This window comes from Gavialis gangeticus, unplaced genomic scaffold (assembly GCF_001723915.1).
Source record: "Gavialis gangeticus isolate Ggan-Ray unplaced genomic scaffold, GavGan_comp1, whole genome shotgun sequence".
Lineage (NCBI taxonomy): Eukaryota > Metazoa > Chordata > Crocodylia > Gavialidae > Gavialis > Gavialis gangeticus.
The window spans coordinates 68020686-68031533 of NW_017729034.1; the positions used below are offsets into that span (position 1 = coordinate 68020686).

Here is a 10848-nt window from a genome sequence, read left to right on the forward strand (position 1 = left end):
AAATGAGGTCATAAGGGCTATATAAGTGAAGGACTGCCCAGGAAGAGGGGCAGTAGCCATGATGAAAACTCACAGAGAGACACTGGACTATCTGAAAGTTGCTCTCTCTCTTGAAACTCATGATCAATGAACTACCTGCCTCCAGACGGAATCCCCACTTGCGTGTGGATGATACCCGTAAGTAAGCTACCTGAGATCTAACTAGATATACAGCTTGCAGTAACTAAGATGCGTGATCAAAGGCTACCATGCCATTTTGCTCTAAGGTATTTCTCTGATATTGCTCTACCCTATTCCTAACCTATTCCTTGTAACCAATAAAGTTTTCCTTTGTACCTAGTGTGGGAGGCTTATTGGGGGAGGGGCTAGGTTATGCCTTGGGGTCCCCTTGGTTCGGTTGACTAAGGGAGACTGCTATTTGTGCTTAAGGCTGAGGAAAGCAACCCAGGTTTCTGCAGTGGGTCAAGTACGCTCAAGGGCTAATAGGTCTGTGTTTCCCAGAGAGCACAGGTCTAGGATGAGTCCAGACTCTGGGTGGTGGCCACGTTACCCCCAGGGTAGCAGGTGTGCTCCAGGAAGGGGGTCGGCCAGATGTGAGGCGCCCCTAGGGAGGCACTCAGAGCCTGGAAGGTGGTTGGGTGCAGTGAGGTGGGTGACTCAATGCAGGAGCACCCCCTACTGACCCACCACACTCCACCTTGGGGGAAAAACCTCACACCATGCTTATTGGCTCGGCAGTGCTATGCTCACTAGCACCATGACCAAAAAAGACATAGGGGTCATGACTGACCACAAGATGAACATGAGCCACCAATATGATGTCACAACTGGTAAAGCAAACAAAACGCTGACTTGCATCCATAGATGCTTCTCAAGTAAATCTCAGGATGTCATCCTCCCATTGTACTCAGACTTGGTGAGGCTGCAGCTGGAGTACTGCATCCAATTCTAGGCTCCACAATTCAAGAAGGATGTGGAGAAGCTTGAGAGAGTCCACAGGAGAGCCACATGCATGATCAGAGGGCAAGAGACTAGGCCTTATGAAGAGAGGCTGAGACCCATGGGACTTGTCAGCCTGGAAAAGTGCAGGCTCAGGGATGATGTGGTGGCAGCCTACAAGTACATAAGGGCTGTGCATCAGTATCTGGGGGAATGCCTGTTCACCAGAATGCCCCAAGGGATGGCAAAGACCAATGGTCACAAATTCCTCCAAGACCATTTTATGCTGGACATACGGTAAAATTTCTTTACTGTCCAAGCCCCCAAGGCCTGGAATAGATTCCCTCCAGAGGTGGTGCCAGCACCTACTCTGGACTTTTTAAAGAAATGTTTGGACGCTTATCTTGCTGGGATCCTTTGACCCTAGATGACTTCCTGCCCCTGGGGCAGGAGGCTGGACTCAATGATCTTCTGAGGTCTCTTCCAGCCCTAACGTCTATGAAATCTATAAAACCCTATTGAGATGAGTGCTCCTTCCATTTTATAAACAAGAGAACCGAGTAAGTGTGGATTAGCTCTGTACCACACTCTTCCTCCACTGTGTTTCTACAGAAAAAAATGTTTGAATGAATGATCCTGTTCTCTCTCTTATATTATCATATACCAACTGCCAGATCAGGACAGCAGTAGAGAGCTAGAAATGCTAAGGGAGTTGAGAGAGGCTGCAAAAGCAGAAAGCATGGTTGACTTCAACTATTTACAAATAGACAAGGTCAATCTAACCCCATCCAGGATGCAGAGACCAAATTTAATGACATTATAAAAGACAGTTTTCTGGAGGAACTAGTTCTGGAACCTACAAGAGGAAAAGCCATGTTTTGGTGCAAAGGGCAAGTGTTATGAGCTGATCTGCAGTTGAGGCTTGACATCCATGAAAGAGGGGAGATAAGAAGAATATTTACCACAATAGCTTTTATTTTTAAAAAGGAAGACCACCAAAATGAGGAAGCTAGTCAGACAGAAGTTAAAAAGGTCCTCTATGAAGCTGAAGAACTTGCAAGCAGCATGAGAGCTCCTTAAAAAGACCATATTGGAGGCACTGAGCAAATGCATACCAAAAATAATAATAATTTTAGAAAAAACAAAAGGAAAACAGACCAAAAGCCAACATGATTTAATGGCAGAGTTGCAAAGGAAAGAAATAGAAAAAATGCTTCTTTCAAAAGGCTGAAGTCAAATCCTACTGAGGAAAATAAAAAAGAGCACAAACTCTGGCAAATCAAATGTAAAACCATAATAAAACAAGCTAAGAAAAACTTTGAAAAGAAACTTGCTAGAGAAATAAAAGGTAACTATAAAAATGTATTTAAGTATGTTACAAGCCAAACACTCATTGCAAGCCAATTCCACCAACTTCCTGTGCTGCCAAATTCTCAAGTTCCAGATAGCAGGTTGAAGCTGGACCATATCCCCTCCCCTCCTGCACAGCCAGATCAGGGTCAGGCCATGCCCCGTACTCCTGCACAAGTGAATCAGGACCAAGCCATGTTTACTTCCCCCACCACAGACAGATCAGGGCCATGCTCCTTTCCCCTGCACTCCTGGATCTGAGCCAGACCATGCCCCCTTTCTCCTGCATGGCTATACTGGAATCAGGTCACACCCCTTCCCTCCATGGGCCCAGACCCTGCTCCCTCTCCTACTATGTGGCCAGGCTGAGGCCAGGCCAAGCCCCAACAGGAACAGGGCTGAGCTGGCCCCGCCTTCTCTGCATGGCTGACTGGGTTCCCTCCATGCCCACCCTGGGTGGCAGATCAGGACCAGCCACTGGATCCAGCCTGCTCACTGGGCCTGCCAGGCAAAAAGGATGAGCACCACTGGTCTAAGCTATGTTCAGTTTACTTATGCAATCCTACTGAAGACAAACATAGTATCTTCCTGATGAAATAATTTCTAGTTAGCACTAGTATGATAAGGATATTAATGAATCAATATCTGCAGCAGCAGAAAAAGGTGTGTATGCAGATGTGTACAAACTCATGGTATCAGATTCAATAAAGGACTTAGGCATCTACAAGTTAGGTGCTGCAATGTATGGAATTTTAGACTGCTGGCTCCTGGGGTAGAACCCAAAATCCAGGATTAGGTGCCTAGACACTGTATGGGGACAGTAAGGTGCCCCAGAAGAGTGATTAAAAAAAACCCAAAATACAAAGCCTGCACAATGAACCTGGAATTGCCTAAAGCTAGACAAAAGGAAATACACAGCATAAGGGTGTCTCTGAAATCCCGCACCTTTCTGAACTCAAGCATCTGAGTCAGGGTTGCAAAGGAAACAGCGCCTTGCATGCAGCCTCCAGGCCCAGAGTCCTATTCTGAGGCCAGGAACCAACAACTTTTCTTTTAAAGAACTAAATGGTAGCTGTTTTTTTCTTTTAAATTGCACCTGGAAGAGGTGGTAAAACCCACTGTTTATATATTAGCTTAATAGTTGCTCAGAAAGTAAGAAACCACGAGAAGGTTCAAAGCCAAATCTCTACCACCCAGGACAGTGCCCTAACCAACAGACTGTAGGCTAGACTAAGTGGGAGGGCACTCTAGATCCCTCCTTTGGAAGCTGGGCCGCCATACAGCAAAGAATACAGTACAAAATTAATGGGGCTAGAGGGAGAGTAAACAAGAAGAACCATTTTGTATCTTAATGGTAGGGGCACTCAGCTGTGCAGGGCAATCTTGAATATGTCCCCTAACTTCTGTTATTATCCAATGACTGCTTTATCTAAACTGTATAGCTAGTTTCTAGAGAAGGGGTGGTAGGTATCCCCCTTCCATTTAGTCAGCCTGGTTTTTTGGGTGCTCTTTTGGAAAATGTGGGTTTGAATCCTCTCAGGTGGAAGAGCACCAAGCTTATGTAGATTACAGCAGCCTCTTAAATGAAATAATTTCTGTAAGGTTATGACAAGACATTTGTAGCCTTGTATAAATCTTCCCCATGATTACTTTGATTTTAAACAGAGTGTTAATTTTAGGGAGGGGAAATGCTTTCGTACTTCTATTTTGCTTTTCTTGCTTTTTTAGGTCTACTAAGCTTCATGGTTATTTCCTGATTTATGGTACTCTGATCAGCATAATATGCACCTTAGTGTAGCATACATAATTGGAAGTGTTCAAGAACAGATCTGTTTGAATGAAATGCCATTAAACAGTAAGAGTAAATTACATTTACAAAATAACTGACGCGCTATTTTTCTTATCTTGGAGGGAAATATATAGTCTGCAACAAATCAGTAAACCTAGGCCTGGTCTACATGACATAGATTTGCTATTAGGACAGCAAAAAATGTGATTGCATCTACATTTATAGCTCCCTGGTGATAGCAGAACCTTTTCTATCCTGCTGCAGAGTAATGTCAGTCCTGCAAGCAACAGAAAGCATTTGTTACCATAGGAAAGTTGCCAGAGAGTATAACTAGACATGTCCACAATTTCTGCAGAGGGCTCTTTAACAGCTGGTGCCTCCCAGAATTCATTGCATATCCTGCTGGCAAAGCTGTTGTAGTGAAGTACTGTAGAGTGGGTGGATATACACTCTGGAAGCTTTCCTATGGATGCTACTATATAGACAAAACACCAGAATTAACACTGCCCACAGTTATCCAAGTCTTGTGATTGGCCACTTCAAACTGTAGTTCTCACAGAAGAAAGGAAAAACAGCACTTCAGTAATTAATGCCTTAGTCCCCTCAAAATAGCAATGTGGTTTGGATCTACCCTACTCCCAGGACCTGTGTGATAGTAGTGGGCAGATAAATTCTCCCTAACAGTCTAGTAACTGGAGAGCAGATGAGAGTAGAGAAGAAAATCCCTTCAGGTGTACTAGGTAACCTTCACTTATGAACAAGAGGCAAGCATAGCACCAGACATTTTTTTCACTCCTCAGGTGCAGAAAACTGTTATTACAAGTACTTTATTAACTTTTGCAGTCTTTTTTCAATAAGATCAGATTTTATTTTAATGATGGTGACTTTGGTTTAAGAACTGTCTATAAAAATTAGGTACTGGTTTGTGGAATAAGTACAGAAAATGAAAGCACACATCGTTTAGACAAAAACAAGTTATTTTGAATTCTGAAGGTACCAATTCATTATTTTCTCAGATGACAGCCAGTTTACAAGCTTAAAATGGGGTCAACTGTAATCAGTTGAAATAAATCCAGCATCTGGGATCCAGTGTGATTTTTCTCATTATCACATGAATAATCCCCCATTCTTCTATGCAGAAAATGAAATTAGAAGCTGATTCAGTGTTATTCATTAATCTTATTATATTGGATCAAACTGTTTTCTAATAAAAAATTAATTCCATTGAGCCTGGGTAGAAAAAAGAGGTTGAAGCTAGAATCCTCCAAAATATCATATGACCTGTCTGTCTCAGGGTAAAAATGTGACCAATGAAATATTAGTCAAGGTCTGGACTTTAAAAAACCTAAGACTTCTCTCGGAAAAGAAAACACTGTTTATTCATTTCATTTGCCTACATGCAGAATTAATCCTTTGAGAGAAAATTTATTCATGTCACTTATTTTGCATCAGCTAACCTACACTGATATTTTTTTAATAACTATTTTCATAGTTGCATAGTTTCTAGGGTCAGAAGGGACCTGAGAAGATCATCTAGTCCGACCCCCTGCCATGGCAGGAAAGAGTACTGGGGTCAAACGACCCCAGCAAGGTGTTCATCTAACCTCTTCTTAAAACCCCCCAGGGTAAGAGCCTACACCACCTCTCTTGGAAGTTGGTTCCAGACCCTAGCCACCCTGACCGTGAAATAGTGGCTTCTGATGTCTAACCTAAATCTACCCTCTGCTAGCTTGTGACCGTTGTTCCTGGTCACTCCTGGCTGTGCTCGGGGGAACAGTGACTCCCCCAATGCCTGCTGATCCCCCCTGACTAGTTTGTAACAGGCCACAAGATCCCCCCTCAGCCTGAAGAATAAAAGATCTTAGCAACGCAAGCACAGCAACAGAAAAAATATCATGTGAGCCATAACTGATTGTTTATGTTCAAAACCATACCAATGAAATTATAGTAATATAGTTTTCTTCAGCTAATTTGTACCTAGTTAAAATCAAGTAAATATCATTCTTCTCCCTTTAGACTTTCTTGGCAAAGTGTCTTTATCTCTGCTGGGGAACTACGTTGATTAAAAAGCCCAAGTGAAGGAATAAAATATGGCATTGTTTCTCAGTTCCTTTTTCCTAATATACTTAAGCAAAATTTTGAGAACAAAAGATTTACCTGAACAGTTTACATAGTGAGCAATTGCTGTAAAACCTCTGATGTGTTTTTTTTTCAATTTTGTAAAATTGTCTTCTGTAAAAGTAAATATTGCTATCTTGTCATAAGTTTAAATATAATTAACTAAACACATTTCAACCAAAATGTGTTTATATTAACATGCTGAATAAGCCAACAAGCTAAGAAACAATAATTGTGTTTTTAGGATTTCCAGAATGAAAGTTCATTGCTTAGCAAGGTCTCATACATTGAGGAAAACAGAAAAAATGAATTATCTTAAAATTTATAATAGAATATATTTTTCTCCCTATATTATTCATTTGAATTTTTAACAGCAACAGAAAATTCCAACGATTTGTTTAGTCCTTGGAGAAGTGGGCTGATGGTTCCACTCTAGCTCCAGATGGCACAAAAGCCATCATTGTAAGAAGCATTTTAACTGACACAGTGAAACTTTTGCTTACAGTGAAAGAGTAAGAGAGGAAACTGATTTATCCCCTTGTTCCAACAAGGGTCCCTTTTAGCTGCATGAGTATATACATTAATTGAGAAATGCCTGTTCTGTGGACAAATAAGAGACTTCAATCTCCAGTGCTGTGAATCCAACATTTCTCAAGGCTACCACATTATCTTAAAAGGTAAGTTTCTAATAGTAACATTTTCCAAATCACCATAAATCATAGTACATCAGGGAATCTATATATGCATCACATTTAAATGTAGCCATATCTCACAGAAGAGCAGTGGTAATTATTGCAAACTGGTTTGAAGATTAGATTCTGATTGCAGTAGATATTTATTTGATATTTATAATAAGTTATGCTGTAAATGTAAACAAGTTGTTTCAAAGGGGAGAGTGAAACTTAAAATAACTAGGCTAGTCATGTTCCCCTCCCCATAGTAAATAACACTATTACCAACTATCCTGTAGCCATGCAACTAAAGAGAAACATAAGATGCACTCCACTAAACAGTGACAGAAAAGCATGTAATATTTCTATTACCTCTAACCTATTTTGCCTCTCAATGCATGCTCAGGTGAAACTAAAATATGATTTTTTTTTTTTTCAAAATACTGTTCCATTCAACTTTAGGCAATTATTCCACTTTAGGCAATCATTCCCTTTATATGATGCAAGTTGGTTATATTCACTGAAGATAAATGAACCTAAATTAATCACACCCCTCAACCAAAATTGTTGTTCCATAACTTTAATTCTTTATTTCATAAATATACCTTCCTTCTACAAGAATTTAATATAAGTAAAACACCTTGATGACAGTAGTTACCACGAGGTAATAACTGCAAGATTTAGCAACACTTGACTTCTGCCATGTAGCTCTAGGGACGTTATGATTAATTCATAATCACTATAATCTATTGTTCAATTATACTTCTGTTCATTTGTTACTAAAGTCCTTTTGGTTAAAAAAACAAGTGAAATCTCTCATAAATTGCAGCAGAAATAAAATACCTAAGGGATATTTGTAGCATATAAAATTTTTTTCTTATATTTATTACAGTACAGTAATGAGTGACTACAGGCTGCTCTCAGGATTAGGCTCTTATCATGCTGAGTTGGCATAAACACCTAGGACCCTGGCACGTGCTACATTTAGGGCACAATTAAGGCATTAATTGTGCCATAAATAGTAACCTTGCCACATATTAAAGACAATTTATAGCATGATAATATAGTGAATGAGCCACATAAATAATCTGCATATAATATGTAACACCAGCCTGCACCCGAGTTGAAGCGTATCAGCAATCAATAGACAAATTAGACCTCCTCAGCTTAGCCACAGTAACTATGAGTGTCGTTCTCATAGAAGTATGCTGGCTGTAAGCAGTGGCTCTGTTACTTAGGGCAGCACAGCATCTACAGTTGCTTCTTGACTGGTCAATACTGAAGCCTGTGGCACAGTGCTCTCCAAAAGGGGTGTGCAAAGCCAGCTGTATTTGATTCAGACTTGGCCCGATTCATGGGACCGTGATTCGATTCATTGATTTGGATCACTGTCCCAATTTGATTCAGCCAGATCTGAAGATTTGATGCTGATCCAGAGAATCAGTGATTTGGCCATAGACACAGCTGTAAAAGTTTTTTCTACATACCTCAAGGTAGCAGGTGCTGCTCATGAATGCTGAGATGGTGGGACAGATAGAGCATCCCACAGGAGCACTGGGGGGCCCCCGCGTGCTCAGCAATGGACCTAGAAGTGGACCAGAAGTGCTTCTGGTCCACTTCCAGGTCTGTCATTGAGCACGCTGGGGACCGCTCCGCACTCCTGTGGGACACTTCATCCGCCCCACCATCTCAGCATTCACGAGGCACCTGTGTCTATGGCCGAATCATTGAATATCTCTGAATCTTTCTGAATCAATTTGGAGGATTTTTATTCAATTTGGAGAGATTAAGAGGTCTCCTAATTAGATTTGGATTCAGAGATTCGGCCACTGAATCAGGCCAAATCTCCACCAAATCCAATCAGCGACCAAAGCTTTGCACAGCCCTAGTCTCCAATCTTTTAAAGTAGGAGATCACCTTTGGCATTTAGAAGCAACTCAAAATGTACCATGCACCACTGTCGTCCCCCCTCCCCACCCAGCAGGTAAGTCTGTGGGGAGGGAGGCGGGGGGCAGATTGAGGCAGAGGGAGAAAAAAATATTTAGGGGTGCACCTCCCCAGCAGGTAAGTCCCAGCCAGCCAGGACTCCACTCACCTTACCTCTGCTCCTGCCTCTGTGGCACTGTCCCTCACCGCAGGAGCCTTGATCTAGCCCCCGCTCCTTCCTTCCCCCACAGACTGGCTTGCTGGGCTGGGGTGCACGTGTGCACACACACAGGCACTCAGCCCCCCAACCCCAGCTTCAGATTGATTCCAAGAGGCTCCAAGATCTACCACAAGAAGCTCCAAGATCTATTGGTAGATCAAGATCCACTGTTTGGTGATTACTGGTGTAGCAGTTATTCTAAACCAGGGCTGTCCAACTGGTGGCATACCAAAGGCACAGGGCACCTGCCGCTGCCTCTTCCACTGGTGTATGGTGGTGAGGAGCTGCACACTGCTGGCATGGCCCAGGGAGCAGAGTGCTATGTATAGATGGTGCAGCCCAGGAGACAGGGAGGGATGCCAGGGAGGGCTGCCCTGCAGAAGGTGACCCATGCAATGTATAGTTTCTGGCCATCGAACCTGGACAGCCCTGTTCTAAACTCTTCCTCAGGCTACTTGTTGCTATCCTTATTCCTGCCTTTGACTCTTCTTTTCAGGCCTTGGTCTTAACCACTGTATTGAACTATCCATGCCTAGTCTCTTAGGATATAAACAGATGTAGCATTTCTCCTTGGAGAAAGCTTTTTGTCTTGTGATCCTACAGATGTACCAGTGCATTGTCCCATTTTAAGTACCTGTGCAGTATGCAGGATAAAATCTGCTAACACGTTGTCCCCAAGATAATACTTCGTATATCTCTTAAGTTAATCATAGCTCATTGAAGTTAAATGCCAGACATTTTAGGGACAAGCCTTTCAGACTGTGTGTTCTTCCTGGATACCTGCTGACAGAAGAACAGCAATACAGCTTGGAAGAGCTATATGTGTGAAGGGGTGTACCACTTCTCTTTTGTCCCCGGTTTTGACTCAGATCAATGTGAACCACCTCAAATGCCTTAAACTTTATTTCATTTGGCATCTTATAAAAGCTAATTCAAGTTTCTTATTCATGATAATTTATTAATTGTTTTTTGTTTCAATATATCAACATAAAAGTTCATTATTTTATTTTGTCTCGATAAAAACAAAACTGAGAATCAAAACAAAGAAATTACATACCAACTATTTTTCATATAGAATAGACAGTTTATCTCAGCTCCTGGAAGACTAATATTCTAAATGGGGAAAAAAAAACCCACTCATGTTTAGACATGACAATTCAGGGTTTTTTTTCAGAAACCTACCCAAAAAACATGTGCTTTGCAGTTTGCAATAAACATCTACAAACTAAGTTGTTTCAGAAGAGAGAAAGTGAGTTTCAAAGTGGAGAGATTCTCCATCTATTTCCTTCAGCATCCCTTGCATCAAAATGAAGGAGCTCTATTTGGAGCTGTCTCACTGATCTTGGTAACAGAGAAGAAAGGTAAGTTTTTTCAAGACACAGGTCACAACCCACGGAGAGTTTTACACATCAGAAATCAAAGAGGTCAAATCAAACAAGTTATATGTTCTTCAAAGGACAAGTGGGCATGTCTCTATTACCTAAAAGAAAGCTTTATGTTGTCAAATCATTTTGACTTTTAGGCATGAAATTAAGATATAAATACAATATTGGAGTGTATTATTTACTTGTGTCTGTATAAAGAGATCCCTGGACATAAATGTTTGAGTTAAGTTTTTCAAACTTTTCTGCAGAGCCTTAGCATTCCACAACAGGTCAAAAGTTCCCCAAAGATATTGGGGGTAATGATGGAGTACGCTAAGAGGTAGTGCACCAACATTATCAAGGAGGGTTTCCTAGCTCTGCATCAGCTCACATAGCCTGCAGAGCTAGGGGTAGAGGTTCCATGGCAGAAGCAGCAATATGAAAGGGTGCCATTAGTTTAGAAGTTTGAAA

At 41.5% G+C, this 10848-nt stretch overlaps 1 protein-coding gene across 3 annotated transcripts in view; it reads right to left on the reverse strand.

The window, feature by feature from the left end:
* The window catches only part of PACRG (PARK2 coregulated), a 649143-nt gene that overhangs the window by 575846 nt on the left and 62449 nt on the right, over window positions 1-10848 (reverse strand). The gene's annotated exons all lie outside the window — the stretch shown is intronic.